We start from the raw sequence: 27,388 nt of genomic DNA, 5'->3' as shown, positions 1-27,388 counted from the left end.
ATGCTCTTATTAAACTGCAATCTTTTGTTTAAAGTCTCAAGAAGGGGAACTCTTGGGAAGAACTATTGTCTATTTTAGCCATTTTATAAGCGAGATGTTAGATCTAGTAGATGCTTAAGTTCATTGAACGCCATCTTAATCTGTACTGAAACTAGCACCAAATTGTTCTTAAACTGTTTTTAATGCTTTTTAATGTAAATGTTTTATTGTATGCCACATGTTGTGAGCCACCCTGAGCCTGATTCGGCAGGGAGGGGAGGATATAAATCCAATTAAATAAATAAATAAATTATATTTAAAAATGAAAAATAAGATTGTTTGGAACACAGTGCTGGAAGTCATTCCTTTACTGTCTGTAGAAACATGAAAGTTCTGCTTATAAACAATATGATACCAAAGCTTTAATACAACCAGTTCTGCTGACTGAACAAAGAATATTAACCACTCACAAGACCAACGGTGATACATTGATGTAGAAATTATTATGATTTCCACATGCAAAAGATAGACCAACCTTTTCCACATTTTCAGTCTGTTTCAAGACTTATTTCAGAAAGTTTCTTTTAAAAAAAACTGGGTTCATTCTTAAGAATGATAAGTAGAAAAGGACATTCCTGCCTCCACCTTCCTCATGCAAGCACTAGTAACCTATGCAAAGCTGTGGGCTCATTTACATGATGACATGTGGCACAGAGACTGCAACTGAAAGCAGTAGTCTGCAGATATCAGACACCTTTCCTTTGCAAGTGCCTTCTGCTGCCATAAAGATCCTGCCCATAGTATTTTTATTTAATATGTTAAGAAGTCCATAACCATTTTGCTGAAAATTATGGCATAGCCCAATTTTAAAAATATATTATTTTATGTATTGATTTTAACATTTCTGTCTTTTCTGTCTGTGACTCAAATAAGTTTATTCTTCTAACACATTAAAATACTGGAGCCAAGTTGCACCTTTAAGACCAACCAAGTTTTATTTGGAATGTAAGCTTTTGTGTGCTCTCTAAACACACTTCAGAGAAAAAACCCCTCATCTAATGAAGTGTGCTTAGAGAGCACACGAAAGCTTACATTCTGAATAAAACTTGGTTGGTCTTAAAGGTGAGACTTGACTCCTGCTTTTTTCAACTACTTCAGACCAACACGGCTGCCCACTTGGATCTATCTACATTAAAATACCATTATCAATTAAAAAGTGACTACTAGCATTAAACAAATTAAATAGCAATGGACTGTCCACACCATAAGACTGATCAATAATAATAATAATAATAACTTTATTTTTATATCCCGCCCTCCCCCGCCAAGGCGGGCTCAGGGCAGCTAACAGACATGGAGATCCCATGATTCATGTAAAACAATGTAAACAATTTTAAATATATCAATTGCATAATAAATTATTTAGAATAGATAAAATGTATAAAATGGGTGCTAAAAAACTGTAATCATAATATCCACAAGATGGCTAGATGTCCACACGTCAGATTAATCGGGTTCTATCTCGAAAGCAAGCTGGAAAAGAAATGTTTTGCAAGCCCTGCGGAATTGGTTCAGGTCCCGCAGGGCTCGCACCATCTCTGGAAGGTGGTTCCACCAATGAGGGGCCATCACTGAGAAGGCCTGCTCCCTAGTAGCCTTCAACCTAGCATCTCTTGGCCCAGGGATTGTTAGTAAGTTCTGAGAGCTAGATCTCAGTGCTCTCTGGGGCACATATGGGGAGAGGCGGTCCCTTAGGTAGGCAGGTCCTCGGCCATATAGGGCTTTAAAGGTAATAACCAGCACTTTATAGCGAACACGGTACACAACCGGCAGCCAATGCAGATCCCGCAGCCCAGGCCACGCAGGTTCCCACCGTGGTAGTCCCTCCAGCAGCCTGGCCGCCACGCTCTGGACTACCTGAAGTCTCCGTGTTCGGTATAAGGGCAGCCCCATGTAGAGGGCATTGCAGTAGTCTAGTCTCGAAGTGACCGTTGCGTGGATCACAGTTGCTAGGTCGCTGCGCTCCAAGAAGGGAGCCAGCTGCCTCACCCTCTTGAGATGGAAGAAGGCGGATCTAGCAGTGGCGGCTATCTGGGCCTCCATTGATAGAGAGGATTCCAGTAGCACTCCCAGGCTCTTGACTTTGCGCACTGGTACCAGTGGCGCACCGTCAAAAGCCGGTAGGGTAATCTCCCCTCCCGGTCCGCCGCGGCCCACGCAAAGGACCTCAGTCTTCGCCGGATTCAACTTCAGCCCACTCAGCCTGAGCCAGTCAGCCACGGCTTGTAATGCCCGGTCCAAGAAAGAACTCATTAAATTTAGCATTTAGCCAGTCCTAGTTGTCAGTTCTGAAGTATCCACCAAAATAAGATGGACTTACGGGCTCTGCAGAATGCCAAGAGGGAAGGTATTTCATGAACCTCCTTGGAAATACATTTCATAAAATGAGAACCTTAACAGCAGATGAACTATATCTCACTAAGGAGGATTGGACCTCATTAGCAGATGTCAGCAGGCATTTTGGCAAGTTCAATTCATTCTGCCTTGGAAACTGGGTGACCCTGAGCCAGTCATTCTCATTCAGCCTAATCTATGTCACGGGCCTGGTGTTGTGAGGACAAAATGGAGGACAAGGCATCTTGGGGTCTCCATTGGAGAGAAAAGCAGGATATAAATAGCTAACATAAAATAATACTTTAATGGCCTAGTTAAACTTGACAAACTGCATGAACAGAAATCATGAAGCTGTTTTATATTAAATCTACCTGTCAAGCATGATTGTTTTGATCCAGTATTAAGTTTAATTACTGTTCTTTCTTCTGTTATTTAATTTCTCATTGCTGCATATCAAAGCTAAGCCACCCCTTTCAGTTCTCACCTCCCTTTTCCCTTTTCCCACCTTTGAGTAGAAAATGTAGGAATGCCTTGCTTTGATGATAGAGTAAAAGGAGGTGCCTCCCAAGAAGGTTTCCCATTCAATACTTATCAACGGTAATAAGAATGCATGAGACCGAGGGAAGTTTCCACCGCAAAGATAGAAGTTTGCATGCTTGTAACAGTTCACACGTCCTTGTTATGTCTTTAAGCTATCTTCTCTATACTCTTTGATGTAACCCTTAAAGCTTCATACCGTGCATAACTTTGTATCACTTTCAAGGTGTTCCACCTTGAAGCAACAATGGATTATCAATAAACTGAGACTTTGTATTCACCAATTGCTTAGTTATTTGAAACTTCCATGCTTGACATTTTGAAAGTTATCCTCGAGGAATTTAACTGAACTGGCAACTTTCTGACCGAATGGCGGAGAGAGCTCCAGATAACAGTGAATTTCCTAACCCTCTGGAAAGAGGGATGAGGTCAAGGTGAGGACCCCCCCCCGTGGCACATCTTAGACGCATGGAGAGCTGCAGGGTGTGGGTCCCCTCTGCACATACAACTCCTGATCACCCCCCCACCCGAAGTTGGGAGCCGCGAACTTTGACCACCCTGATGGAAGAAGCACCAGCACGGAGGGATGCGATTCTGACCCGGCATTCCTGCTGAGTGAGAGTGATGATTGGTGAGAGTGGTTCGGGGGGTTCGTGGAAGTATGCCCCACCAATGGAAGGTGAGGAACGGGAAGAGCTTTGACCTGACGAAGAAGATGGGGGTAGGGACCCCGTGCAGCCTGGCCCTGATGAAGAAGAGGAAGAAGAGAGAGAGCGGGTCGAATGGGGAATACTTCGGAGAGTGAGAAACGAGATGGTGGATCTAGCCAGGGGCCTGAGAGACGAGATCCACGCTAACACCACCTTCATGGCGCAAAAGATCAGAAGACAGCTCGAATGCGTGCTGAGACCCGCAGACCTGAGAGGGGTACTGGTGCTCCCCATTGGGAGACCACCAATAGCTCCACAGCCCCCAGCCCTGCCAGTGGTCCCGCCGCTCCCAGCTCCAGCACTACTGCCGGCAGCACCAGCACTCGTTCCCCGCAACTACAGCCGGGGAAGAGAATTAGATGCCACCTTCGACGGAGACCCCAAGGAAATGGAATATTTCTCTATCCAAACCAATAGTTACATGCACTATTGGGGAAACACCTTCCCTGACGAGTTCAGCAGAGTGGACTACATGGGGTCGAAACTGAAAGGAGCAGCTAAGAGATGGTACGTGAGCTTGTACGAGACCAAGAGTCCTAAATTGGATACCATGGCCGCATTTCTGCAGGCACTGCTCACGCAATATGAAGACCCGTTGCAAGAGACCCAAGCACTGACAGCCCTCCGAGACATACAGCAGGGGTCGAAGTCGGTACATGAGTACGCAGCAGAGTTTAGGGCCAACACGGCCAAGGTCCAGGTTTGGAACAAGCTGATGAAGATAGAGCAGTTCCAGAGAGGCCTGAATGCAAGCGTGTTAGATTGTGCCTTGCAGCAAGCTCGCCCTACTATGTTGGTGGGGTGGGTGCAGCTGACTGGCAAAGTAGAGACCAACATGAAGAGAGTGGCCTTACAGTGGCAACAGCAGCAAGAGGGAAAGGGGGAACGTGAGTCTCGGTCAGGGGCGAAATCTGATGGGAAGAAGGCTCCCCCGGCTAGGGGAGCAACCAAGTCGCGGACCACCACCACCACCCCCACAGATGCTTCAGATGTGGGGATCTCAATCACCTGGCAGCTAACTGCCCCGAATGGCTTCAAGGCCCCCCCCCACTTACTCCAAAGCCCAGCACATCAGCACCCAAGAAGTCTTCAACTCGTCCCAAAGATTTCAGCAAAGGGGAGCACCATAACCTCGACTGCCATGGATGAAGAAACCATCATCATAGATGAGCTGAGCGAAATGTCCTGGGAAGAAGAGCCGGCGGGAAACGAGAGCAACCTGCACTGAGAGGTGCTGAGCAGCAGGTCGGAGAATTAATGGCACCGTTGAGGGTGAGAATAACTGGATCTTTATTTTTTGTCCCATTGACTTTATTGAATTCGAAACTAAAGAGATTCGTACATGTACGAGCCCTGATTGATTCAGGATACACCAAAGAAATAATCACCCTTTAACTAGTAGAAGCTCTAGGCCTCCCTAGAGTCCCACTGCCCCAACCCATACAATTTGAGCAGATGGATGGGACAGTAATGAAAGATGAGCCATGCATAGAGCAAACTCAAGCCGTGCCAGTAGGCATAGAAAATCATTGGGATACTGAACATTTTGTGATTGCTCCCTCTGCTTCCTTCAATATGGTTTGGGGAGTGGGCTGGCTAGCCAAACACGAACCAGATATCAGATGGGGGGACCAAAGCATAGACTTTACCGACAGTAAATGCAAGTGCTATCAATGGGACAAGGCGTGGGGAATGGAGCCCCCCCCCAGGAACGAGAGACTATGTTTAACAGTAGAAGTCCGCTCCATCCCCAAAGAGTACAAAGATTTAGGGAAGGTGTTTAGCAAAGAAGAGGCTAATGAGCTCCCTCCCCACCGAAGTACGGACTGTGCTATAGAACTCATCCCAGGGCAAGAGCTACCCAAAGCTAAACTATACTCCATGGGGTAGGCAGAAAAAACTGAACTGTGGAAATTTCTAGACAAAAATCTAAAGAGAGGATTTATCCGACTGGCAGCAGCCCCACACGCCACCCCAGTATTATTTAGAAAAAAGAAAGACAGGGGACTTAGACTCTGCACAGACTTTAGAGGGATCAATGGAATCTCTAAGTCGAACGCTTACCCATCCCATTAATTAAGGATCTGTTAAGCACGGTATCGGAGGGGAAAGTATTCATGAAATTGGACTTGAGAGGTGCTTATTTTAGAGTGCGAATAAAAGAAGGCGATGAGTGGAAAACCGCCTTCAATACTCCCATGGGTCAATTTGAATACTTGGTCATGCCATTTGGATTACAAGGGGCACCGGGAGTTTTTATGAACTTCATTAACGAATTACTGAGGGAGTACCTGTACCAAGGGGTCATGGTGTACCTAGATGATATAATTATTTACTCCAAGGACTTGAACTCCCATATAAAATTGGTGAGAAAAGTGCTCAACACTTTGTATGAACACAAACTGTATGCTAAGCTATCCAAATGTGAATTCCACAAGACGGAGTTGGACTATTTGGGTTACCAAGTATCTGGGAAAGGGCTGGCTATGGACCCAGCCAAAATACAAGCAGTGCTAGATTGGGAACCCCCGAGGACACGTAGACAGCTCCATTCATTCCTCGGATTCGTGAATTTTTACCGTAATTTCATTCAGGGTTTCGCACACATCATGCTTCCACTGACGGACCTACTTAAGGCTAAAGGGAAAGGTCCGGAAACAAAAAGACCAGGGGCAAAACTAGTATGGACAGCAAAGTGTCAAGAGGCATTCGATAAACTGAAAAGACTGTTCACTAATGAACCCATTCTCAGCCACCCCGACGAGCTGTGACTTTTCATAGTCCAGTGTGATGCCTCCGATGTTGCAGTACGAGCAATATTGATGCAGGCTAATAACGAGGGGAGATTACGTCCATGTTCTTACATTTCCAAAAAATTCTCTCAAGAACAGCAGAATTGGTCCATGTGGAACAAAAAGGCCTTTGCAGTAACTTTTGCATTAAAAACCTGGAGATCTTGCCTAGAGGAAGTCAGAGTTCCGTTTGAAATTTGGACAGATCACAAGAACTTGGAGGCCCTCACGGGACGGAGAAAACTGACTGAAAAAACAAATCCGGTGGGCAGGATTTTTTGCCAAATTTGATTTTACTCTAAAACATATTCCCGAATTAAAGAATTTCTTAGCCGACACCTTATCTAGGTTTCCCCAACACAATAGTCAAAAAGAGGAAGTAATTGACTCAATCATATCACCCAATCACTTAGTCGGGGTTGTCACCACTAGGTCAAAAACCAAGAAAAGTAACCCTAGAGAAAGTTAGGGAGGAGAAAGACTAATAAAAGAGGTGGAGAAAGAGGGAGACTCTAAACCAGCAGGAGTCATCAAGGGAGAAGGGGGATTTTGGTACCATGAAGGAAAACTTTACGTACCGGAAAGTCTTCGGGGGGAAGTATTGCAACTATGCCATAATAGTAAAATCTCAGGACACTTTGGTTACGTAAAAACCCTGCATTTAGTCAATCGACAATTTTGGTGGCCACAAATGAAAAAAGACATTTCAGAATATGTGTCAACTTGCCCTGTGTGCATCATGGCAAAGAAGAGGGGAGGGAGACCCCCCGGACTATTACAACCTTTTGAGACAGCAGGGCGACCGTGGTCAATCGTCTCCATGGACTTTATTGTAGAGCTGCCCCTGTCCCAAGGGAAATCTGTGATATTGGTGGTGCTGGACATCTTTTCAAAACAAGCCCACTTCATACCATGCACTAAATTGCCCATTGCCAAGAAATTAGCATATTTGTTCTTCCAACACGTGGTTAAACTACACTCGTTTCCTGACAAGATCATTAGTGACAGAGGCCCACAGTTCGTTGCCAACTTCTGGTGGGAGTTCTGCAAATTAACAAGTATAGAGCAATGTCCGAGTTCTGCATACCATCCTCAGACGGACGGGCAGACGGAGAGGATAAATGCGCTTTTAGAACAATATTTACGGTGTTATGTAAATTACCAACAGTCTAACTGGGTGGAGTTGCTACGTTTTGCAGAGTATGGATATAATAACAGTGTTCACAGTTCCACTAAAGCCTCCCCTTTCCGAGTGGTGAATGGATACGAGGGAAAACCTTTTCCACTATTACCAGGGGGTGACTTCACCGAGCTACCTTCCTCGTTTGAACATTGGTGGGGGACTTTAGGAAAAGACTGGAAGGTGATACAGGAAAACTTGGAGGCAACCAAAGACATTTACAAAAAACATTATGATAAGAAGCACACTCCAGTTTGGGATTTCAAAGTGGGAGAGACTGTATTTCTATCAACCAAAAACCTACCAATGCCCCAGGCATCTAAGAAACTGGCCTACAAATTTCTGGGACCCTTCAAAATAAAGAGAATCATAAATAAAGTGACAGTGGAGTTAGAACTGCCAAAGATGTTTAGTAAAATTCACCCTGTCTTTCACTGCAGTCTATTATGGTGGGATCCTGGAGCTACAACTTGGCACCCTCGACCAATGGCTCCACAACCAATCCAAGTCAGGGGCCAGAGTCACCATGAGGTGCAAGAAATACTGGATGCAAGATTAAAAAGGGGGGGGGGGTACTATTTATTTATTTATTTTTATTTATTTATTTAAGATTTATACCCCGCCCTTCCCACAAGTGGCTCAGGGCGGCTTCCAATAGTAGATCCATCAAAATTACACATATAAAGGGATCCATATTTAAAACAGATAAAACAGATAAAACCCTAGTTATTAATACACATAAATATTTCAGCTATATATAAAAGGAATCCAGCAAGTTACAGTAAAATTCTCAAGCTAAGTATAGGCTAGCCGGAAGAGGGTCGTCTTACAGGCCCTGCGGAACTGAACAAGGTCCCGCAGGGCCCTCACCTCTTCCGGCAGCTGATTCCACCATGTAGGGGCCATAACAGAGAAAGCCCTTTCTCTGGTGGACTTCAACCGGGCTTCCTTCGGCCCAGGGATAGTAAGGAGATTTTGTGTTCCCGACCTCAGTACTCTCTGGGGAACGTGCGGGGAAAGACGGTCCTTCAGGTAGACAGGTCCCAAGCCATATAGGGCTTTAAAGGTGATAACCAGCACCTTGTACCGGACTCGGTATATTACTGGAAGCCAGTGCAGGGTCCGAAGACCCGGCTGAATGTGTTCCCGCTTTGGGAGACCTAATAACAGCCGGGCCGCGGCATTCTGCACCAGCTGCAATTTCCGAGTTCGGGACAGGGGCAGCCCCATGTAGAGGGCATTACAGTAGTCTAACCTCGAGGTGACCGTAGCGTGGATCACTGTTGCTAGGTCGTCGCGCTCCAAAAAGGGGGCCAGCTGCCTTGCCCGCCTAAGATGAAAAAACGCGGACTTGGCAGCGGCTGCTATCTGAGCCTCCATCTTTAGGGAAGGCTCCAACAGCACCCCCAAGCTCCTGACCCTGTCCGCCGCTATCAGCGGCGCACCGTCAAAAGCTGGTAGGGGGATTCCCCCTTCCGGACCACGGCGACCCAAGCAAAGGACCTCTGTCTTCGCAGGATTAAGCTTCAGCCCGCTCAGTCTGAGCCATTCAGCCACGGCATATAGTGCCCGGTCTAGATTTTCCGGGACGCAGGTCGGCTGGCCATCCATCAATAGATAGAGCTGGGTGTCATCAGCATACTGATGACACCCTAGCCCGTACCTTCGGGCAATCTGGGCAAGAGGTCGCATATAGATGTTAAATAACATCGGGGAGAGAACCGCCCCTTGAGGCACACCACAATCAAGTGTGCACCTCTGGGACAGCTCCCCCCCAACTGCGACCCTTTGTCCCCGACCTTCAAGGAAAGAGGAAAGCCACTGTAAAGCCAACCCCTGAATCCCTGCGTCGGCGAGGCGACCCTTCAGTAGCCGATGGTCGACCGTGTCGAACGCCGCCGACAGGTCCAACAACATCAGCACCGCCGAGCCGCCCCGATCCAGATGCCGTTGAAGGTCATCCATTAGGGCGACCAGCACCGTCTCCGTCCCATGTCCCGGGCGAAAGCAGGACTGAAATGGGTCAAGGATGGAAGCATCCTCCAGGAAAGTCTGCAGCTGCTTCGCCACTGCCCTCTCGATAAGTTTGCCCAAAAAGGGCAAATTTGAGACCGGCCGATAGTTTGCCAATTGGGCCGGATCTAAAGATGGTTTCTTTAAGAGGGGACGGACCACGGCCTCTTTGAGTGGCGTTGGAAAGTGCCCTTCCCTCAGGGATCTATTTATGATATCCCGTATAGGATATCTAAGGTCACCCTGGCAAGATTTAATAAGCCAGGAAGGGCATGGGTCCAATTTACAGGTAGTTGGGCGAGCCGCTAAGAGTATCCTGTCAACTTCCTCCAGGCTGAGGGGGTCGAAGTCATCCAGCGTATAAGCCGAAGACAGGCTCGGAGCCTCGGGTTCACTAACTGTCTCAAAATTGGCAGAGGAGTCGGGGCGGAGTGACGCGATTTTATCCACAAAAAATTTCGCAAAAGCCTCACAGCCTATTTCCAATTCAATAGAATTTGGTCTGCTTTGCGGCAGTGTTGTAAATCCTCTAATTATGTCGAACAATTGGGCCGGGCGCGAAGTTGCGGACGCAATCTTAGCCGCAAAGAACGCTTTCTTTGCGGCTTTGATTGCCATCTCATAGGCCTTCAAATTCTCTCTATAAGATGTTCGGGTCACTTCGTCTCGAGTACGCCGCCATTGCCTCTCTAGCCGTCTGAGTCCCCGCTTTTGTTGCCGCAGCCCCTGGTTGAACCAGGGCGACGGCTTCGGGCGGGAACGCAGAGGGCGCTTGGGTGCGACCTCCTCGATGGCCCTGGAGAGCCCATCGTTCCAGGAATCTACCAGATCATCCAGGGAGTCGCCAGCAGGCCAGGTATCCCGAAGAGCCGTTAGGAACCGTTCCGGGTCCATCTGGCTCCGCGGGTGAGCTAAAATACGCTCTCCGCCTAAACAGGTTTTGGGTGACACTCCCATACGAGCCTTAAGGGCAAAGTGATCTGACCATGGCACTGCTTCCATTGCAATATCAGTCACTGATATTCCGGCCGCAAAGACCAGGTCTAACATGTGTCCCGCCTGATGAGTGGGCGTTGTAATAACCTGGGAGAGTCCTAGTGTCGCCATGGATGACACCAGGTCCGTCGCCTGGCCAGAGGCCGCGTCGTCAGCATGGACATTGAAGTCACCCAAGACCAAAAGCCTTGGGTGCTCCAACGCCCAGCCCGCCGCGGCCTCCACCAGGGACGGTAAGGCGTTGGCCGGTGCGTTAGGCGGTCGGTACACCAGCCAAATCGCCAACCCCTCCCCAACATCCCACATCAGGCCAACACATTCCATGCCTGGAATCTCTGGGGCCGGGAGTGCCCTAAAGGAGTAAGCCTCTCGTATGAGAAGAGCCACCCCTCCCCCCCGCCCGCTAGTCCGTGACTGGTGGAAGACCGAGTATCCCGGGGGAACGGTCTGGGAGAGAGCTACCGTCTCCCCTTCCCGCACCCAGGTCTCGGTCACGCAAGCCAGGTCCATGTCCTGTTCGGTCAGAAACTCTCGCAGGACAGAGGTCTTATTATTAATGGACCTGGCGTTGCATAACACCAGTGACGGAGGCGAGTAATTCAGCCTGGTCCTACTACTTGTCACCGTCGGGATGGGACGGAGGCTGGAAGGGGGTCGAGCACTCTTATGTCTCGATCTCCTTCCCTTATAACTCTGCCTCGTCCCACCGTCATATCTTCCCCTCCCCAGGAGTACTGGTATCCCTAGGCCAGTCATCTTGTCAATGATCCCTAGTCCGGTGGAGCCTTTTGAGCTACCCTCTTCTTCTCACCCCTCCTTCCAGCCAATCTATCTGTTTTTATAAATTAATTAAACTAATCTAGTTAAACTAATCTGCCAATTCCTATATAGCTATTTAATTAATTAGCTCCCTAACTTCTCGATCATTAGCCAAAAATCCAATTAATTTAATCTAAAAGCTCATTAATTGTAAAAACCCTTCCAATAAATATCTTCCCTAATTAATTTGCCACCAATCAATTTTTCTAGCTCGTTAATTATAAACCCTCCCAATAATTTCTACCCTAATTAACTTGCTACTAATCAACTTTCAATTAGCTAATAATCCACCTCTTAAATAGCCTATAAAACCAAATCAATCTTGTCATTACATTGGCAGTTTAGATCTGCTGGGGTGGGGGATTAATATAAGGATGTAAACAATTGAGTAAAGTGCAATAGTTTTTAAAGTGCTGAAGTCTATAAGGTGCATTGATCTTATTTCCGTGTCTTTGTCTTTATCTTCGGGCGTGCTGAGTTCCATGTGGAGCTTGTTCTTTAAAGTGGTGGGAGGGGAAGGGTTGCTGAGAGGTAGACAGCTCTGTAGGGGGGGGTCGTTGGGGTGATCTTATAATGACTATATAGCTGGCCGATGGATTCGGGAGGCCCACTGCGCAATCTCGGGGGGGGGGGGCGGAGGGGTATGAGCTCCGTTACACCCCCTTCGTCACACAGGCTCCACCCTAGTCCGCAGTTCAGCTCGGCCCCTTTCGATGTTATCCGGGCCCTTCGGCTACCAGTCGTGTCCCAACGCGGTGCCCTACAACCACTCCCACACCGGGAAGGGAGGGGGGGGATACGTCCCCAAGTTTCTCCGCCACGCACAGCTGATACAATGGACGACACCCCCACCAACCCCTCACTAGTCCTTTCCTCAGTCTCCTCCGGCCCACAGCTCTGCTCCTCCAGCTCACGGCTCAGAGTCTCTGCCTCCGCCACGCTCCAACACGGCCCCGGCGGGCTCGGCTCGCTCCTCCCGCTATGCGGGCGCCGCCCGTTGCATTCCACGCCGCCCGCCGCCCGTTCTCTACTCAGTTCCGCGGCCCGGCGTGGCTCGTCTCGGCACCTCGGCAGGTCAGCGGGCCGCTGCAGCAGCTCACGTCGCCCGCCGCCGTTTTCTGCCTGGCTCCGCGGCCCCGGCGTGTCGCAGCTCAGTCCGGCACCGCAGCAGGCCAGGAGCGCCGTCCGCCGTCGGTCACTCCGCTCGCCTCGCCCGCCGTCGCTCTCCACTCCACTCCGCGGCTAGGAGCGGCGCGGCTCGGCCCAGCACCACAGCACTCAGAAAGATTTCAAATAGGAGAGTGGGGTAATAATACTTGAAATTTTCCCCTCACCTTCCTCTCAACTGCAATTGCAAGTCACTCAATAAAAACGGGTAGCTTAACTCAGCTTGTATTTAGTTGTGTGACGGTGAAAGCTGTTGTCTCGAGGAGCTCCGGTGTTAGGGCTCCTTCACCGCCGCCGCCATCTTGCCAGTATACTTTTTAATTAGATGGAAGCACTTCCCACCTAGTCATGAAGAATGGGTGGAGGCTTCAAATGTGAGAGATACCAGATTAATAAAGAAATTTTACCTACTGAATCCAGAAAACCCCCGAAAAAGATCTTGGGGGGGGCAGTATGTCAAGCATGATTGTTTTGATCCAGTATTAAGTTTAATTACTGTCCTTCTTCTGTTATTTCATTTCTCATTGCTGCATATCAAAGCTTAGCCACCCCTTTCAGTTCTCATCTCCCTTTTCCCACCTTTGAATAGCAAATGTAGGAATGCCTTGCTTTGATGATAGAGTAAAAGGAGGCGTCTCCCATTCAATACTTATCAATTCAATACTTCAATACTTTCCCATTCAATACTTATCAACGGTAATAAGAATGCATGAGACCGAGGGAAGTTTCAATTGCAAAGATAGTAGTTTGCATGCTTGTAATAGTTCACATGTCCTTGTTATGTCTTTAAACTATCTTCTCTATACTCTTTGATGTAACCCTTAAAGCATCATACCACGGGTAACTTTGTATCACTTTCAAGGTGTTCCACCTTGAAGCAACAATGGATTATCAATAAACTGAGACTCTGTATTCACCAATTGCTTAGTTATTTGAAACTTCCATGCTTGACAAGATCAAAACTGTGCACTCCGACTGGAAGAAGCCCTCCAGTATCTCAGGTAGAAGTTTTCACACCAACTACTTCCTAATTCTTTTAAGTGATGATGCCATAATTTGTACCTGGGGCCTTCTGCCTGCAAATTGCTCCACAATTAAGCTGTATCCCCTCCCCAGAATATATGCAGTGCATTCTAGATAAATGCTATATGATTGTTCTGTGCATTTAAGAGAACTTCAAATGTGATGTCCTTGAATGAACATGCATGCCAAACAGCCAACTGCATATTTGTAATGTGGCAAGGAAGGAGTCATTTATTAAAAGACCCAAAGTCAAAGGGTTAGCAAGTCTAGCATTTAAGAAGAGCAAGCAAGTTCTACAAAAAGGAAGATCCTGGCAAGCACTGGCACATTGCATCAGGCCACAAATTTAACAGGCTGAACTTGAAAGACATTTCTGCATTAATTCCAATTTTATAGCCAAAATGTGGCCAAAATGGGTAACAAAATATGTAGGGCTTGACTTGTAGCCGTTTTAACTCTTGCCCAAGGGTAGATCTGCTTTCCACACAGAAATTCCCAATAGCAATTCTTTATTAGTCAATTACCTATAAAATAAACCTCTTAACAAACCATTTGTTTATGCCTCCTCCAAAGTTGAAGCAGAAACACAGAAAAGAACATCTGAGAAATCAGAGATTTTGGCCACTTCTGTTTCACCTTCAGAAGTCTTGGTGATGCAAACTCAAATTAGAATCACACAGAAAAATCTGATGTTACCAGTCCCATGGAGGTTAAAATCAGATAGTCAGACATTTGTTTGGTCTTGGGCTGCCCCCAAAGAGGTGCCATCTAGCTGCTTTTTGCTCCACCATTTCTGCTTCCATGACTGTCTAAACTCCAGCATAAAAAGAGCTTCTATACCCTCTGTTTACTACCCTCTGTTTACTACCAAGAACACTTTTTAACATTCCAATCGTGTTATTAATAAACCAGTAATTTCAGCGTATCCATTGAGATCCTTTTGTTTCCTTTTCAGCCCTTAAGAATATGTCTGCCTCAACACAGAAGCAATACACAGAAGTTTTGAATAATTTTCCAGTGCATTGTTGTAGTTCATTTCTGTTTATACATCGGACAAATAATTTCTGTATTATTTGTATCAACACAGAAGTGGCTAGATCAATGACACCATTTACCATTTTTATTGGGTCATTAGAATATTGGGACCTTAGGAGTTAATATTCTTTAAAAAGTTTATATTTTATGTCAGAGTGCATTTTCATTGCATCATGTAACAAGGGTGCTCCAGATGGCAGCCATTTCAGGGCAGACATAGTTTGGCACAGTGGCAGAAAGAATGCCAGTGCAGGATTTCCCCATACCACATTGCTCCTTTTGTGGGCATTATTTTTCACAATCTCACAATAAGTACTTGCTGGTGCAAACTTGAAAAACAATGATACAATTGTGCAACAGGAATCACTTTCACTGAGGCAGTTTACCAAAATTAAAGTTGCTATGGCTAGCTGAGTTTTTTCTCCATAAAGATCTCTTGATGGATTTCTTAAGAGAGCTGCTGAAGGAATTTTGTCAAGTTCAACGACAATGCCTTTGCCTTGCTTTCTGACACTGGCCATCTCAAAATGATGCAAGGTTTAGGATTTCCTCTTTGGTTCCCAGATGTGGGTTTGTAAGGCCTGGATCTCTGGTCCCTTTTTCTGGTTTTAATCATGTTTTTGGCAGATAGTCAGGGACATTTTGTGGCTTGTAGGGCTTGGATGGTGCTGAAAGAGCCCATCTAATCCACACATGACTGCTCATACAGATGTGCCCAAGAGGAGCCTTGCAGCCCTTCTGCAATGTCCAGATTTCAGCTATCTTTGCCATTATACAAATAATTAACCAAGCATTCTTTCTGTTTATATCCTGACTAGCAAAGGCAGAATTGTTTGTCTGGGGAAGAAACTGCTGTGTTGGCAAGGCAAGCCAAGCACATCCTATAAACTCTCAAGTCCAAGGAAAATTTATCTTGGCAGCAGGTCTGTTCAAGTAATCAGCATGTGGGACATGGTACATCATGGCCCAGGCAAGGCCCCCTGCTAGTCAAAGCCTGTTTCTGCTCAAGTATATGTCCCACATCTCTCCTCTCCCCCCACCCATCCCACCAAGCCACATTTGCCTCGCCTTAAGTGCTGGGAAATAATTATACATCCTCTCTTAATATATACATTCTGCAAAATGTTTTCACTGGTAAAACAGAACAGATAAACATATTTCCAACATTTATTTGTTCAGGAGATAGAAAACAAAGTAATGTGGGGTGGTTTTAATATCTTATTGGCGCTGCTCTCCGGAGCCCTTGGCCTCAGGCAGACTTTCTTGATACACCAGGCCCCATGTCTCTCTCCTCATTTTGTTTGTTTTTAATTGAATATTTCATACCTTGGGTCATCTGATTCTGACCTCTGTTTGTTTTTCACATTCCAATGTGTGTTGTGTCATCAATTTTTAATTATTATGCTTGTTATGGTGAATGTGGAACTTAATTCAAGTCGCTCCCTTCATTGCCTGGGAAAAGAAAGCAAAACACCTTGTGTTATCTACGGCTGTATCAGGATGAAGAAAGGAAATAAAGTAACTGCCATCACCATGCATTCTTACCACCTTGAAGGTAGGGGAAGTTCCAGCTACTGTTGCCAGTTCTTTGGAACCTGCTGAAGTTTTCCAGACATTGTGTAGGAAAAAAATCTTGACACAGACCAAGTCAAGTCTGTAGCTAAGGTGACAATGCCCCCCCTCAAAAATGTATCATGCTCCATCTGTCATTTCCCAGCCCCCCAAAAAAGAAATCAATTTTCAGTTCCTTTCATTGCGGATGTAGAAAGGAAAATATTCATGTAGTTTTTGTCTGGGTTTCTAGGAAAGGAATAGGGAAAGGAAGCCACAAGGTGGCTGGAGTGGATTAGATTAACCCTTTCCTAATTAATTTAATTCTCTTCTGCTCTGTTTCATCACCGTTTTTCCCCAGAAACCTTTTTTGCTGTAGTTTCTTGGTGGTTTCTTTCTGTTCTCTTTAATGCCTGAGGCTGAAGCGGAGACCAGTGGGAGATGACCGGCCTGGGGATTCCAGTATTCCTAAGGAGGGGAAGGTATGATGGTGGAAGCAGACATCGATATAAGGGAAGGAAGCTGAGATGAGGTGGTGCTCGGCCACCTTCCAGTCCGAGTCCCATCCCAACGGTGATCGGTAGTGGGGTCAGGTTAAATTACTCGCCTCCATCATTGGTGTTATGCAACGCCACATCCATAAATAATAAGACCTCAGTCCTCCGAGAGTTTATACTCGAGCAGGACGTGGACCTGGCTTGCACGACTGAGACCTGGGTGCAAGAAGGAGAGACTGTAGCCCTCTCCCAGACAGCTCCCCCGGGATACTCAGTCTTTCACCAATTACAGACTAGCAGGCAGGGGGGAGGGGTGGATCTATTCATATGAGAGGCTTACTCCTTTCGGGCTCTCCCGGCCCCAGAGATCAATGGTATCGAATGTGCCGGCCTGGCATGGGACGTTAGGGAGGGGTTGGCGATATGGCTGGTGTACCGTCCACCCAACGCACCAGTCAGCACCTTACCATCCCTGATGGAGGCCATAGCAGGCTGGGCATTGGAGTACCCAAGGCTTGTGATCCTGGGTGACTTCAATGTCCATGCCTCCAGTCAGGCGATGGACCTAGTGTCATCCATGGCGACACTGGGGCTCTTCCAATTTGTTACATTGCCCACTCACCAGGCAGGGCACATGTTAGATTTGATCTTTGCTGCCGGGGTTTTGGTGGATGATATTACTGCTGAGGCGGTGCCATGGTCAGACCACTTTGCCCTTAAGGCTCGTGTGGATGTCCCACCTCAAGCCCATTTGGGTGGCGAGCTTAATTGGGCTCTCCCGCGGAGTCTGATGGACCCTGAGTGGTTCCAAACGGCTCTGTGGGATCCCTGGCCCCCTGGCAATTCTCTTGATGACCTGGTTGAGTCTTGGCAGGGCCGGCTCTCCAGAGCCATTGATGAGATCGCACCTCGGCACCCTCTGTGCCCCCATGTTAAGCTGGCTCTGTGGTATACCCCAGAGTTGTGGCGCTGATATGAGGGCTCAGACGGTTAGAGAGGCAATGGCGGCATACTCAAGATGTAGCGACTAGAACATCTTATAGAGAGTTTATGAGATCCTATGTAGGGTGGCCAGACCGTCCCGGTCTCCCGGGACATTCCCGGTTCTGGCCACCCAATCCCGGCTCCCGGGCTGCCTATACCGGGACCATTAAAGGTCCCGGTTTAGCCAGCCCCGGAGGCGGTGGGCCGCGGGCACCGGCGGGGAAGGCGGCGAGTGAGGGAGGGATCGTCCCTGCGCCTGCGCAGGGCCCCTGCGCACGCGCAGGGACGCTCCCTCCCTCACTCGCCGCCTTCCCCGCCCGCGCGCGGGGCCCGGCGGCAGTGGTGGAGGCCTCTCTGTGGCCTCCGCTGGTCGCTGGAAGCCCTCCAGAGACTCTGGAGGGCCTCCAGCGACCAGCGGAGGCCGCGGAGAGGCCGCGGGGCACCCGGCGCTGGTCCCGGAAGGCCTTCCAGAGCCTCTGGAAGGCCTTCCGGGACCAGCGCCGGCCAGAGAAGGCCTCCCCGCGGCCTCCGCTGGTCCCTGGAGGCCCTCCAGAGTCTCTGGAGGGCCTCCAGGGACCAGCGGAGGCCGCGGGGAGGCCGCGGGGCACCCGGCGCTGGTCCCGGAAGGCCTTCCAGAGCCTCTGGAAGGCCTTCCGGGACCAGCGCCGGCCAGCGAAGGCCTCCCCGCGGCCTCCGCTGGTCCCTGGAGGCCCTCCAGAGTCTCTGGAGGGCCTCCAGGGACCAGCGGAGGCCGCGGGGAGGCCGCGGGGCACCCGGCGCTGGTCCCGGAAGGCCTTCCAGAGCCTCTGGAAGGCCTTCCGGGACCAGCGCCGGCCAGCGAAGGCTTCCCCGCCGCCTCCGCTGGTCCCTGGAGGCCCTCCAGAGTCTCTGGAGGGCCTCCAGGGACCAGCGGAGGCCGCGGGGGAGGCCGCGGGGCACCCGGCGCTGGTCGCGGAATGCCTTTCAGAGCCTCTGGAAGGCCTTCCGGGACCAGCGTCGGCCAGCGAAGGCCTCCCCGCGGCCTCCGCTGGTCCCTGGAGGCCCTCCAGAGTCTCTGGAGGGCCTCCAGGGACCAGCGGATGGCCGCGGGGAGGCCGCGGAGCACCCGGCGCTGGTCCCGGAAGCGCCTTCCAGAGCCTCTGGAAGGCCTTCCGGGACCAGCGCCGGCCAGCGAAGGCTTCCCCGCCGCCTCCGCTGGTCCCTGGAGGCCCTCCAGAGTCTCTGGAGGGCCTCCAGGGACCAGCGGAGGCCGCGGGGAGGCCGCGGGGCACCCGGCGCTGGTCCCGGAAGGCCTTCCAGAGCCTCTGGAAGGCCTTCCGGGACCAGCACCGGCCAGCGAAGGCCTCCCCGCGGCCTCCGCTGGTCCCTGGAGGCCCTCCAGAGTCTCTGGAGGGCCTCCAGGGACCAGCGGAGACCGCGGGGAGGCCGCGGGGGCACCCGCGCTGGTCCCGGAAGGCCTTCCAGAGCCTCTGGAAGGCCTTCCGGGACCAGCGCCGGCCAGCGAAGGCTTCCCCGCGGCCTCCGCTGGTCCCTGGAGGCCCTCCAGAGTCTCTGGAGGGCCTCCAGGGACCAGCGGAGGCCGCGGGGAAGCCGCGGAGCACCCGGCGCTGGTCCCGGAAGGCCTTCCAGAGCCTCTGGAAGGCCTTCCGGGACCAGCGCCGGCCAGCGAAGGCTTCCCCGCGGCCTCCGCTGGTCCCTGGAGGCCCTCCAGAGACTCTGGAGGGCCTCCAGGGACCAGCGGAGGCTGTGGGGAGGCCGCGGGGCACCCGGCGCTGGTCCCGGAAGTCCTTCCAGAGCCTCTGGAAGGCCTTCCGGGACCAGCGCCGGCCAGCGAAGGCTTCCCCGCGGCCTCCGCTGGTCCCTGGAGGCCCTCCAGAGACTCTGGAGGGCCTCCAGGGACCAGCGGAGGCCGCGGGGAGGCCGCGGGGCACCCGGCGCTGGTCCCGGAAGGCCTTCCAGAGCCTCTGGAAGGCCTTCCGGGACCAGCGCCGGCCAGAGAAGGCTTCCCCGCGGCCTCCGCTGGTCCCTGGAGGCCCTCCAGAGTCTCTGGAGGGCCTCCAGGGACCAGTGGAGGCCGCGGGGAAGCCGCGGAGCAGCCGGCGCTGGTCCCTGGAGGCCTCCAGAGGCCAGCGCCGGCAGCTCCCTCCCTCCCTCCCTCGCCACGAGGCCGCCGCCGCAGGACTCCCCACCGCCGCCGCCGCTGGACTCTCCGCCGCCCTGGAATCAGGTAAGGGGGCCGAAAGCAGGGGGGGCGGGGGGCGGCCTTCCTTTCTTCCCTCCCTCCTCCCTCCCTCCCTCCCTTCCTTTCTTCCTTCCTTCCTTCCTTCCTTCCCTCACTCCCTTCCCTTCCTTCCTTCCCTCCCTCCTCCCTTCCTTCCTTTCTTCCTTCCCTCCCTTCCTTCCCTCACTCCCTTCCCTTCCTTCCTTCCCTCCCTCCTCCCTTCCTTCCTTTCTTCCTTCCTTCCTTCCCTCCCTCCCTCCCCCCTTCCTTCCTTCCTTCCTTCCCTCCCTCCCCCTTCCTTCCTTCCTTCCTTCCTTCCTTCCTTCCTTCCTTCCTTCCTTCCTTCCTTCCTTCCTTCCTTCCTTCCTTCCTTCCTCCCTTCCCTTCCCTTCCCTTCCCTTCCCTTCCCTTCCCTTCCCTTCCCTTCCTTCCCTCCTTATGTTCTTATAATGTGACACAGAGTGTTGGACTGGAGGGGCCACTGGCCTGATGCAACAGGGCTTCTCTTATATTTTTATGTGACACAGAGTTTTGGACTGGAGGGGCCACTGGCCTGATCCAACAGGGCTTCTCTTATGTTCTTATGTGACACAGAGTGTTGGACTGGAGGGGCCACTGGCCTGATCCAACAGGGCTTCTCTTATGTTCTTATGTGACACAGAGTGTTGGACTGGAGGGGCCACTGGCCTGATCTAACAGGGCTTCTCTTATGTTCTTATGTGACCAGAGTGGTGGAGTGGATGAGCCATTGGTCTGATGCAACAGGGCTTCTCTTATATTTTTATGTGGCACAGAGTGTTGGACTGGAGGGGCCACTGGCCTGATCCAACAGGGCTTCTCTTATGTTCTTATGTGACACAGAGTGTTGGACTGGAGGGGCCACTGGCCTGATCTAACAGGGCTTCTCTTATGTTCTTATGTGACCAGAGTGGTGGAGTGGATGAGCCATTGGTCTGATGCAACAGGGCTTCTCTTATATTTTTATGTGGCACAGAGTGTTGGACTGGAGGGGCCATTGGTCTGATGCAACAGGGCTTCTCTTATATTTTTATGTGGCACAGAGTGTTGGACTGGAGGGGCCACTGGCCTGATGCAACAGGGCTTCTCTTATATTCTTATGTTACACAGAGTGTTGGACTGGAGGGGCCACTGGCCTGATGCAACAGGGCTTCTCTTATGTTCTTATGTGACGCAGAGTGTTGGACTGGATGGGCCACTGGCCTGATCCAACAGGGCTTCTCTTATGTTCTTATGTGACAATACTGACTTTGGTGGACCCAAGCACTGATTCAGTGTAAGGGAGCTTTGTGTTTGTGACTGGAGTAGATAATACTGACTTTGGTGGACCCAAGCACTGATTCAGTGTAAGGGAGCTTTGTGTTTGTGTCTTCTAGTGCAATTTTGTTCTCAGATCCTGTATTTACTTCATCAGTATATGGGATAAGGCACTTTCTCAACTGTGCTGCATAATGCAGCCTATTTATTTTGTCCTGTTGGCTCTGTTGGCTCTGTCTGCGCCACCTTCATCACTTTCGGGGTGTGGATCCCCCAGTGGGGTGGTCTCGTGACTCCCTCCGCCGGCTGTTTCTGATAGCCCTGCGCCCCCTCTTTCATTTGATATGTGTCCCGTGCGGGTGCCACCCTCCCGCCGGGAGATGCCGCAAAATGAGCCCCCTTGAGGCTTATGGCGGCAGGGCTCGGGGGAAGCGAGCTAGACTGCTGTTCTTTTGAGGGGTTATAGAGTGTTTCGAGCCCGTCCCTATGGCATCGGTCCCATCGTTGTGGGGCCCAGGGAGCCGGCGCAGCGGCACGCTGAAGCAGCCTGTCGGTCACTTCCGGGTTCCTGTCCTGCATCTCGACCTGTGTTATTAGTGACAGGCTGCTTCGGCGTGCCGCTGCGCCGGCCCCCTGGGCCCCACAACGATGGGACCGATGCCACAGGGACGGGCTCGAAACACTCTATAACCCCTCAAAAGAACAGCAGTCTAGCTCGCTTCCCCCGAGCCCTGCCGCCATAAGCCTCAAGGGGGCTCATTTTGCGGCATCTCCCGGCGGGAGGGTGGCACCCGCACGGGACACATATCAAATGAAAGAGGGGGCGCAGGGCTATCAGAAACAGCCGGCGGAGGGAGTCGGGAGAGCACCCCACTGAGGGATCCACACCCCGAAAGTGATGAAGGTGGCGCAGATAGAGCCAACAGAGCAAACAGGACAAAATAAATAGGCTGCATTATGCAGCACAGTTGAGAAAGTGCCTTATCCCATATACTGATGAAGTATATACAGGATTTCAGAACAAAATTGTTTCCGGCGGTGATATTTGGGGGATTTTTGGGGATGTCACAGGAAGTGCTGTGAAGTCACTTCCTGTTTCCGGCAGTGGCATTTGGGGGAAATGATGTCATTTGGGGGAAATGATGTCACAGGAAGTGATGTCACTTCCCATTTCCGGCAGGTGACGCGGGGAAATGATGTCACAGGAAGTGATGTCACTTCCTGTTTCCTGTGGTGGCATGACGTCGCCGGAAGTGACGTCGCCGGAAGTGACGTCACTTCCTGTTTCCGGCGGCACGCGCACTTCACGCGCGCGCACCCCTACCTCCCCCCCCCAACGTGTCCCTGGCTGGCCTTCAGACATTATGGTCACCCTAGTCCTATGAGATAGCAATCAAAGCCACAAAGAAAATTTACTTTGCGGCCAAGATTGCGTCTGCAAATTTGTGCCCAGAACAATTGTTTAGGACAAGGAACCTTACAACACTACCACAAGGCAGGCCAAATGCTAGGGAATTGGCGATAGGCTGTCAGGCTTTTGTGAAATTTTTTGCAGATAAAAAATTTGCCATGACCTTCCTGCCACATTGGATACAGTATATGAACTCGAGGCCCCGTGCCTGTCTTTTGGATTAGTTCTGGGTTGCTTTGACCTGCTCAGCTTGGAGGAAGTTGACAGAATCCTCTCCACTGTCCACCCAACAACTTGTGATCTGGACCCGTGCCCCTCCTGGCTAATTAAAGCTTGCCAGAGGGAGCTTAGATGTCCTATACGGGACATCGTAAATAGATCCCTCTTGGAAGGACTTTTTCCAACACCTATTAAAGAGGCTGTGGTCCGCCCTCTCCTGAAAAAGGTTACATCAGATCCGACCAAATTGGCACATTACCGGCCGGTCTCAAATTTGCCCTTTCCATCCTAGATCCCCACCAGTCCGGCTTTCATCCAGATCATGGGACAGAGACAGTGCTGGTCGCCTTGGTGGATGACCTCCAGTGGCATCTGGATCGAGGCGGCTCGGCAGTACTGATGTTGTTGGACCTATCAGCTGCGTTCGATACAGTCAACCATCAGCTGCTGTCCCACCACCTCGACGCAGGGATTCAGGGGTTGGCCTTGCACTGACTTTCCTCTTTCCTTGATGGTCGGGGACAGAGGGTGGCGATCGGGGGTGAACTGTCCCAGAGGCACCCACTTAATTGTGGGGTGCCACAGGTGGTGGTGCTCTCCCCAATGTTATTTAACATCTATATGAGCCCCCTTGCCCAGATTGCCCGGAGGTATGGGTTTGGCTGTCACCAGTATGCTGATGACACCCAACTCTATCTACAGATGGATGGACAGCCTGACTCCATCCCAGAAAATTTGGACCTGGCACTGCAAGCAGTGGCAGGTTGGCTCAGGCTGAGTAGGTTAAAGTTGAATCCAGCAAAGACAGAGTTCCTTTGCCTGAGCCGTGGTGGTCTGGGAAGGGAAATCCCCCTACCAGCCTTTGACAGTGCACCATTGAAAATGGCGCGCAAGGTCAAGAGCTTGGGCGTGCTACTGGAGCCTGCCTTGTCAATGGAGGCCCAGATGGCAGCCACTGCTAAATCTGCCTTTTTCCATCTTAGGCGGGCAAGGCTCCCTTCCTGGTGCACAACAACCTGGAAACAGTGATCCATGGAATGGTCACCTAAAGGTTGGACTACTGTAATGCTCTCTACATGGGGCTGCCTCGTGCTGAACCCAGAAACTGCAGCTAGTGCAGAACGCAACAGCCAAGCTGCTGTTGGGGCTCCCTAAGTGTGAGCACATACAGCCAAGGCTGTGGGAACTGCACTGGCTGCCAATAGAGTATACAATTTGTTACAAGGTGCTGGTTATCATCTTTAAAGCCCTATATGGCCGAGGACCTACCTACCTTAGGGACCATCTGTCCCCATACATTCCCCAGAGGGTACTGTGATCTGGCTCTCAAAATCTTTTGGCAGTCCCCGGGCTGAAGGAGGCCAAATTGAAAGTCACCAGGGAAAGGGCCTTCTTGTTTACAGCTCCCCATTGGTGGAACCAGCTGCCAGAGGAGGTGCAGGCCTTGTGGAGACTTATCCAGTTCCACAAGCCCTGCAAGACTACCCTCTTCCAGCTGGCTTTTGCCTAATTTGGAATTTACTGTAGAAGAAAGTCATCACCACAGAACAACTGTAAAATGGACAACACTGAGATTTTAGCACCAAACTAATCCGTTGATTTTAATTAGTTGGTTTTAATGTAAGATAATAATATGTATTTATGATTTGTAAATTGTTTTGTATACATCTTGTTTTAACTGTTGTAGCATATTATGTTATGCCAGGTGAGCCACCCTGAGCCTGCTTCGGCTGGGAGGGCGGGATGCAAATTAAAGATTATTATTGTTATTATTATGTTCACAGTGGTGGGCAATGAGTAAACTAAATTTTATACTATTTGAAACTGCCTCTTCTGTTTGTAGTAGGAAGCATGCCTCAAGAGTGAGGCCAGGGAGTACAAGTGCCAAAAATGAATGCCCAGTCACTTAGCCTTGTATCTAGCTTTAAACATTAATTACAAATGAACTTGTGGTAACTTGTATGTGGAAACAAATGCATTCCTCTGAGCATGTGCAGAGTGCTTTTTATTCACAAATAAATAACCATGGCCAAACTCTGATCCTTACCCCACCCCCACCCCCAAATCTAAGATCAGAGCTAAAGGACTGACGTGCCTTAATTCTTAAGAAGGTTTAAACTCTGGAACTTTTCGCAATATAAGAACAAGCATTTTACTACAGAAGGCCAAAGAGAAGATGAGGCATAATATCCAGGCAGTCATAAACCACATCACCAGAGGCTTTGATCAATAAAGAAAATCAGAGTATCATGTGGTATAGGGAAGGAATAATAATGATATAGCTGTGCAGTGTGACATCCTCAGACCTCACCTCAGAACATCAGTGGACTCCCCCACCCATTAGATTATCAGAACCCACCCAATGAGATTTAGGATTTAGGGTGATGAAGACCTGGCAATCCTAGCTCCCTCCTCAGAGTACTTATGCTCCCTCATGATAATATGTCTTGTTACAGGCTTGGACCAGATCAGTGACAGCCAGATAACCCTTTATAAGGTTAGTGTTGAGTTGTGAAAATGTTATGAGACGATGACACTTCCAAACTGAACCACAAGGAATATACCACCATCTCCAACTTGGAATCATCTCAGAATCTTCCTGGCTAAGCTAAGCAGAACTGGGCTTTTATATTCTCTGATAAGGAAATAATTAAAGTATTAGAAGCCTACAAAGAAAGAACTTAGTTCAAATAAATATGTGAAATTTCGTCCCCACTTTCCTGTAGTTCATGGCCCTCCTTGCCCCTTTAAGTTGCCTGGACATAATGCTATAGGGACAGCAGAAGCCACAACCTAAAAGTCTCCTTCTATACTGTCAGAAAAGGATAAAATGTGCTTTTAGAACTACACAAAAACATCTGTGAATAATTTTAGAGGGTAGCTGTGTAGGTCTGCAGTAGAAACGCTAGATTTGAGTCCAATAGCACCTTAGAGACCAACAAGATTTTCAGGGTGGGAGCTTCCAAGAGTCAAAACTCCTCGCATACCTTTTGATCTGACAAAGGGAGCTGTGACTCTTGAGTGCTTATAATCCTTAACAGGGCTTTTTTGTAGCAAGAACTCTTTTGCATATTAGGCCACACACCCCTGATCTACAAGAGCTTATAGGGCTTATTGTAAACTGTTGGAAGATTGGCTACATCAGGGGTATGTGGCCTAATATGCAAAGGAATTCCTGCTACAAAAAAAGCCCTGCTCCTTAAATCTTGTTTGTCACTAAGGTGCTACTGGACTCAAATATAGGTATTCTTTTTGGATTAGGAATGCAACCCTAAGATGTCATTCCAGAAGGGGAGAGCCAAGTTTATGGTGATCTCTGGCCTAACCAAAAGGAAACCGAATCCCAGTTTCAATTGACTGTTTGGTTAAGAGAAACTAAGATGGATCAGTTTTAATTTCCTTGCTTGGTGCCTTAACCTCTTTCTCTGGACTTTTGAAGTGATTAGTCAAAAGCAGGCTTGGAGGGAAAACTTCAAGCCCCTAATTTATATTGGGCTGGACAAGAAGCTGTCCAGACCACAGTAGAATCCATATAAATTAGCCTGGCTTAGATTTCTATGCCAAGACATTGATATCTAAGGGAAACTTTGCCAGGTTCTGCCAGGATGCTCTTTCCTGAACCAGTTCCTCAGGCAGGAATGCTCAGACCCTAATATAAGTACAAGGTTAGCTACCCTTTTCTTAGGGTTGCAGCCTGTAACCCTCTATCTGTAGATTCTTCCAGTGCTCTGCCCCTTTTTGTTTCTTAAATGTAATTATTAAAAGTTCTGTTTATTCACAATCTTGGTGTGTGAACTAACTGCATAAAATCTCACCCAATTAGCTAGCTACTGCCTCAATGCTAAATAAAGTGCCTCAGCAATAAGTGATTCAGTGATGAATAAAGACAGCTCTGAAGGATACAGACAGAGAGGAAAGGAAGGGATAGGGGAAAATATCCCACAGATCCCCCTTTGCTCTCACATAACATACATACATACATACATACGTATGTATGTACGTACACACACACACATCAAATGCTTGGGGTTCGAGAGAGCCAGCAGAAAGCATAACAAGGTGGAGGAATTCTCCTGATGGTGTCAGCTTCTGCTGGGATAAGGGACTCCCTAGTAGGGGGAGTTGACAGTAAAAAAAAATTAAAAAAGAAAGAAAAAATAGTCCCACTGGGCTCTTGGTAGACCTAAACATAAGGGGTCTGGGGACCAAGTGGGCAGTTGTGACATATATGAGTTCATAAAAGCTTCTTTTTTTTTTAAATACCTCTATACTCTCTTGACCCTCTTCCCAGTCCTCATCCTGTCTCAGCTAATCCTGGCCAAACTGAAAACATGCCTTCCATCACACAAACCAGACCAACAGAAAATCATCTGACAGCTTTAAGTAACTAAAATGTATGTGAACATTCCATGTCATCAGCTTACCAGATTAGAAGCTTCACCATCATAAATGTAATACATTATAGGTCACTGTTTTCAAACCTTTGGAATGAGGAAGCCTAGATTGATGTTCAGATGAACAAGTGATTTGATTACACACCATGAGATGACTTTAATGTGGGGAATGAATATTGAAGATGAGTCAT

At 49.4% G+C, this 27,388-nt stretch overlaps 1 long non-coding RNA gene across 3 annotated transcripts in view; it reads right to left on the bottom strand.

The window, feature by feature from the left end:
* LOC132569531 (uncharacterized) overlaps nt 1–27,388 on the bottom strand; it is a 149,939-nt gene that overhangs the window by 57,445 nt on the left and 65,106 nt on the right. For 2 of the 3 annotated variants that reach the window (XR_009555270.1, XR_009555269.1), the window contains exon 3: nt 15,062–16,097. This is a non-coding gene — a long non-coding RNA (uncharacterized LOC132569531). Of the gene's footprint in view, nt 1–15,061; nt 16,098–27,388 lie in introns of those variants that run through there. The other variant, XR_009555271.1, reaches the window with a different exon arrangement.

Source organism: Heteronotia binoei, chromosome 4, assembly GCF_032191835.1.
Source record: "Heteronotia binoei isolate CCM8104 ecotype False Entrance Well chromosome 4, APGP_CSIRO_Hbin_v1, whole genome shotgun sequence".
In the NCBI taxonomy this organism is placed as follows: domain Eukaryota; kingdom Metazoa; phylum Chordata; class Lepidosauria; order Squamata; family Gekkonidae; genus Heteronotia; species Heteronotia binoei.
This window is presented reverse-complemented; position numbering and strand designations above follow the sequence as displayed.